Source organism: Eulemur rufifrons, chromosome 19, assembly GCF_041146395.1.
Source record: "Eulemur rufifrons isolate Redbay chromosome 19, OSU_ERuf_1, whole genome shotgun sequence".
In the NCBI taxonomy this organism is placed as follows: domain Eukaryota; kingdom Metazoa; phylum Chordata; class Mammalia; order Primates; family Lemuridae; genus Eulemur; species Eulemur rufifrons.
The window spans coordinates 71,122,119-71,129,413 of NC_091001.1; positions in this window are offsets into that span (position 1 = coordinate 71,122,119).

A 7,295-nucleotide genomic window follows, 5' to 3' on the forward strand; every position below is an offset into this window, starting at 1 on the left:
TGTAATAGCCAAGCACAGTAAATACAAGGCATACAGATCAGAAATAAAGAAATAAAACTACTCCTTTTTGCAGATTACATGACATCTACATAGAATCCCAAGGGATTGGCAACAAAACAAAACAAAACAACTCCTGGAACTAATAAGTGAGTTCTGTAAGGTTTCCCAGTACAAAATCAAGATACAAAAATTGGTTGTATTTCTATATACTAGAAATAAACATGTGGACACTGAAATTACATTTACTTACAAAATCAAACAGTTAAGTATAAATCTAACAAAAATTATATAGCATTTCTAAGCCAAAAACTACAAAATGCTGATTAAATAAATCAGGATGATCTAAATAAACTGAAAGACATATCATATTCATGGATTGGAAGAATCAGTGCAGTAATGATGCCAATTCTTCTGAAATTGATTTTTCATTTATTAGGGGAGGAGCAGACATAGATCATAGATCAAAGGATGGAATAGAAAACCCAGAAATAGATCTATAAAAATCTGCCCAACTAATTTTTTTTTAAATGTGCAAAAGTAATTCAATAGAGGAAAGATAGCATTTTAAACAAATAGTGCTGGAGCAATATGATGCCTATTAAAAGTAAGTAAACCTCAACCTAAGTATCACACCTTACGTAAAAATTAACTAATATTGGATCATGGACTAATATAAAACCTAAAATTATAAAACATTTAGAAAAAAGCATAGGATAAAATTTGGGGGATCTAGGTTTGGCAAAAGTTCTTAAATTTGACAACAAAAGCATGATCCATAAGGGGAAACACTGATTAGCTATTGATTAATTAGCCTTTATCAAAATTAAGAAAAAAACTTTTGTTCCATGAAAGATCCCATTAAAATGATGAATAAACAAGCTATGGGGTGGAAGAAAATATATTCAAACCACATATGCAACAAAGGACTAGTGTCTACAATATATAAAGAACTCAAAGGACTCAATGGTAAACAAAATAATTCAATTATGAAATGAACAAAAACTACAAATAATTTTTTAAAAAAATATATAGATAGCAAATAAGATCATAAAAAGATGTTCAACATCATTAGTGATTAGGGAAATGTAAATTAAAACCATAGTGAGGCCGGGCGCGGTGGCTCACACCTGTAATCCTAGCACTCTGGGAGGCCGAGGCGGGTGGATCGCTGGAGGTCAGGAGTTCGAGACCAGCCTGAGCAAGAGCGAGACCTCGTCTCTACTAAAAATAGAAAGAAATTATATGGACAACTAAAATATATATATAGAAAAAATGAGCCGGGCATGGTGGCGCATGCCTGTAGTCCCAGCTACTCGGGAGTCTGAGGCGGTAGGATCACTTAAGCCCAGGAGTTTGAGGTTGCTGTGAGCTAGGCTGAGGCCACGGCACTCACTCTAGCCCGGGCAACAGAGTGAGACTCTGTCTCAAAAAAAAAAAAAAAACCATAGTGAGATATCACTATACATCTCTCAGAATGGCTTTAAAAGCAGGACAACATCCAGTGCTGGCAAAGATGGGGAGAAACAAGATCATAGGTACATTGCTTGTGGGAATGTAAAATTATATAACCACTCTGGAAAGAGTTTGATAGTTTCCTAAAAAAAATAAGTAAACATGCAATTAACATATGCCCTTTTACTTGTACCTCTAGACATTTATCCCAGAGAAAGGAAAATATATTAATACAAAAACATATTATAGCAGCTTTATTCATAATAGCTCCAAACAGGAAACAATTCAGATGTTTTTCAATGGTTGATGCTTAACCAAACTATGACACATGCATATCATGAAATACTACCCAGTAACGAAAAGAAACAAATTATCCTTATACAAAAAAAACCTGTGTGAATTTCCACGGAATTATGTTGAGTGAAAAAAGCCAATCTCACAAGGTTACATAAGATATTATTTCATTTATACAACATTCTTGAAATGATACATTTGTAACAATATAAAGCAGATTGGCCATTGTTAGGAATTAAGGAAGGGCCAGGAACAAGAGGGAAAAAGGCATGTGGTTAGTTATACAAGAACATTAGGGATCTTTGCTGTGATGGAAATATTCTGTATCTTAACTGAATCAATGTCAATATATTGGTTGTCATATTTTATCAGAATGTTGCAAGATGTTATCATTGGGAGAAACTGGATAAATGTAAATTTCTGTATTATTTCTTACAGCTACATGTGAATTTGCAATTATCTCAAAATGAAAAGTTTAATTAAAAATGAAATAATCTGATATTTCCTGCCATTCATATTCAACTAACACTGAACTAGGGGCTATGAATGATCATCTTATTAAATCCTCAGAACGGCACATAATTACATCATCTGGCCTCTGTAAACTCCACTGACCTTATCCCCTACCATATTCATAAATGTTCTCAAAATGCATGGAACATACCTTTGTTTATTTAATACATTCACCATGATGCTCCTTTTTTGTACAATACTTCTTTCCCTGTTATGAGTCAAAATTATTCTTACTAATTCCTTAGGGTTTGGCTTCAATATCATTTTCTTATAAAGTTCATGACTACCTGCAACCTGAATTGCACAATCTCTTTTTTTACACAATCGCAATTCCCTCTTGTTGAGACTACTCTTCAAATCAAATTTATTCTACAAAATTTTGGCTACAAAATAAGCATAGTCAAGAATTTGTGAGTCAGTCACATTGCTATCGTCACTATTCTAAAGGAAACTGAGGCAGCAAATTGTGATGAGACTTTGACTAAGATTCAGTCTCTCGTAATGAGCTGACTGTATTTCTGAGAAAATACGGCTAGTGGGTTAAAAAATGATATGTTGTATATTTGAAACCTAATGAATAAATATTAAATACAATTCATTGAAGCACTAATAATTCATTAAGTTTTGAAAATTGAACATTGAATTTCTATAAATAATTAATCTCAGTGCAATAAGAATATGATGTGGTCCATAATTTAGAACCAATGTTTTTGTCAGAAAGAGCTAGGACCAAGGTTAACCAAATAATGGAATTTTAGACCTCAAAACATCTACAGATTCTAGCGAGGGAGGAACCCCAGAAGCACTCAGTTTATAATTATCATATTTATGTTTGTTCACTTCTTATTACAATCTGCCTTTTTCACTGGACTATAAACTCCACAAAAACTGGGGCTATGGATGTATCATTGTATCCACAGGGCAAAAGATTGTGCCTGAGGTACAGTAGAAGCTTAAGAGTATAACAGTAAGGACATCTTTTTGCAGAAATATGCTGTCCATCTGAATTATCATGTGACTATTTCCACAAAGAGTGAATGCACAATAATAGTTTGTGTGGATACCTAAAAGAATAGCATTCTTGGTATTTGTTTAGGTAGATACATTCTCCAGTTATGTTTATGAGGGTTATTCCCTATGTTGACATCTGGTTTGGGCCAATAATAGTTACTCTTTATTGCCTACTTATTATGTGCCAGACACTGTTCAAAATCATTACATATTTTATTTTATTTTATTTTATTTTATTTTTATAATGATTCTGTGACATAAATATATTTTATTTTGCAGAAAAAAAATCTGATGTTCAAGTGAACTAAGTGATTTGTCCACAGCCACATAGGTAGCAAGTAGCACGGATTGAACTGGAACACAGCCCTAAAAGCCCAGGCCCTTAAAGCCTATTTTATTATTGTTCAAAATATTTTCTGCCTCTCTTTACTATTAATAGATACAGAGTAGAGGTGCAGTGGAGCCATAACAGACATTTAATGTGACCAAAAATATATACCATTGTTTTTATAACCACTGGCACTTTGCTTCCTCATAGCACTGTGGCCAATCTCTTTGTGTCTAATACAGATTTCTGATTCTACTCATTTTGGAAGGTTACAGGTTGCTTATAGTTTCCTCCTTCCTTCAATACTAGATCGAAAGGTGAGATTATGTCTGCTTTTTATTTTAATTTCACTACACTCTGATAAAACCAGAAATTTAAAGATCTCAAAAATGCTAATATTTCATGATAAGAACTCTATATGGACACTTTTAGTTGATACTTTAATTGATGGTTTTATCTAGTGTGAATATAAAATAGCCAACTTCATTATGTATACTGCCCTCTTCTGTAAAAGTTGGCAGGATCAATATTCTCTGATATTCTAAGTTTTAAAGAGAACTAAACAATGGGAAGTTGGTAAGTGAGGTGCACTGTTATTGAGAAGCTCAGACTTTATTAAGTCTTTCTGCATGTTAAACATTCCACATGGGATATTTTTAAAAAAGTAACACAGGTGCCTTAGGATCGGCCAATAAATGAAAAACAGACTACATGGAGTGAAGAGAAACCCCAACTCCCCTTCTCCTAGGAATCTTATCTAATTTTGGAGAAATTTTCAAGTACTTATGTCACTAATCCTTCAAATTGCTTTGATGTGAGGTTTATTTTAAAGCATCAGCTCCAAAAATATCATTATTAGAATACCAATGTCCTATTTCCATTGTCTGCCCAAAGTGCCACTCTGACAACAAGCAATCTGAAGGACAGGATGCCCTTGATGTTAGCGCAACAGGGGAGGGCAAAAGGCTGAAGTATTTAATGATACCACCTCTCTTTACAAAGTTCCAGGAACAAGGGGAATAATATCTAAGGATACTTTTCAAAGGCCATTTATTTAAGTAATTATATTATCTATCCCTACTGTGTTTATTAAAAATAATATCACTTTCACAATGGTCTAACATTTATAAATCATACGTCATGTGTTAGGCACTGTGTTTTACACTTTAATTTTGATTCCATTTCATCTTCACAGTAATTGCACGAGGTAGGTATGATTAACTTCATTGTCCAGTTGAGGAAACTGATGGTTTCAAAGATGTGAAGTAACTTGTCCAAAATCACTCTCCTGGCAAATAATAAAGTCAGAAGTTGAAATAAGAATTTCCTATTTCAAACTATAAATTGCTTTCCATCTGGTACCTATTGTGTGCAAGTGTTTTTACCAGATATGCAAATGACTGTCCCTAAATTGAATGGTAACTAAAATTCCTGGGGTGCTAGTTAAGCATACTGAGTCCTAGGAGACATCTCGAGAGTTTCTGGTATACTGGGTCTGAATGGGGCCTTGGAATGAGTATTTTTAGCAAATATTCTAGGGATTTCTGAGCAGCTAATTGGAGTAAATTTCAGGATGAAAAGGGAAATATAATTAGATTCTACCCTGCAGGTGATTTGATTGTAGAAAAGAATATTAGTCACTGTTCATGGGAGCATACATTTGGAATATATTTTGCCTATATAATTGCACTAATCAGTACTGGACACTTAGTAGACTTAAATAAATTCTTAATTGATCAAGAGAACAAATGCATTTTTTCCTGATAATTATTGTTTGTGTTTTTCAAGATGATAAGAAAGCAAAATTGTTTCAAATTAGCATTTGAATACTTTTTAAATGACAAAATATCCAAATTCTCTGTGTAAATCTTAAACTACTGGCTGTACATTGAATAGCCACATCTAATGGCACCATAACTGTGATATAATTCCAACAATAAATTCTTTCATAGAGTCAAGTGGAAAGGGTCCTTATTTTTTGATTTTTTAAAATGTCTTTATTAATTTATCTTTATTTTACTCAATGTTTATATTTTTATCTGCGCTAGATTTCCTAAAGCAATTTGTTATTCTCATATTTATTATGAAATTAGTAGCTGATACTTATTTAAATGTCTTTTAGGCTATTTATTAGTTTTAAGTACTTGTAAATATATTAAATTCATTTAATCCTCAAAACATCTCTGTAATAACAGTAGCAGTAGCTACTATTATGATTCCATAATAACAGTTTACATGTAAGGAAACTGAGGCAGAGAACAACTAAGTGATTTCTTGCTGCATTTAAAAAATTTACAGTATCCACATATGCAGGATGAATAGTAAAGTATATTATTGTCAACCCAGGAAGATTAATTTTCTAGTTTATCCAGCATTGGGTTCCAGCTGAGGGAAATTATTTGTTTCTCAAGCTGCAATGTAACTCTCTGTAACTTAGCTCTCATAAAGCAGTGGTTCAATGTTCTGCAGTATTTACTTATTAACTTGGGCATTGTGTAAGGGTTTGCTTTTGCGAAGAAGTAGGCAACATTTAGTATGTACAATGAATTAAGCCAAATTAGTAGCACTCATAAAATCAAGAAGTTCTCGGTGCAATTCACTTCTCATCAAGGTGTTTACACACTATGATTCATATTGTTTCTTTGTGGAATTTTATGTATAATAAGTATGCCCATAGACATAGGATGTATGATGATAATTATTAATATGGCTGACATTTATAGAGCAGTTACTATGTGCTAGGTACTGCACAAAATGTTTTGCCCGGACTATCTTAATTAATCTTTGTAACTATCTAGATAGGTGATTTCTTCATTTATTCCAATGTTACAAATTAAGAAAAAGCTTTAGAGGTGTAATATGCTTAAGGTCTAGTAAAATACAGAATTGATTTTTGAACATATACAGCTGGCTTCAGAGACGGCCTTCTTAACCCCCGTGCTCACACTGAAATCCAGATGAACTCAAACATTGACTATTGGCAGCTGCGGGGTGAATACCCCGTCTCACTAAAGAAATCGCCTACAACAGCCACAGGATGGGGAGATCTGATTTTATACTAGTTTAGGTGAAAACAGAATGGGTGAAAATTTTAGTTGACCACAAGGATAACTGCAATATTTTTAAAAGCTCATGTACTTATAAGCTGTGCTAATATGTGGATTTAATTCATGAAGCATTTTTAAAGTAATCGCCAAATGTCCAGCACTATTCTTGTTGTTGGATTTACAACATATAATAAGATAAAATCCCAGTTCTAGGGAACACGGAGTCTTCATTAGGTAGATTGTATTGGAGAAAAACCTGCAGTGTTTTCAGAATGGAGATATGTTTGGAGCTGAGTAGACAGAGTTTCACCAGATTGAAGGAGAAATATATGGATAGGAAAACATCTGTGGTATAATTGGGGATACGTCATAGGATGATGTAGCCAGGTGGGCAAGGAACCTGGGAAGTCAGATTGGGTCCTGCAGATTGTGAAGCACCTGGAGCGACTTACCAAAGAGTTTGGATTTTATTCTGTGGACAGTGAGAATTATTTCAAGCAGGGGTTATCACTGTCAGGTATGCACTGGGCAGTCGTGACAAAGCCAGAAGGGAACAGCTGTGCAGCGGAAGGGACAGACCTGCTAAAAGTGAGTAATACAGTTGGAAGTGGAGATAATGATGAGCAGAATCAGGGAAGGGCCTTTTTATA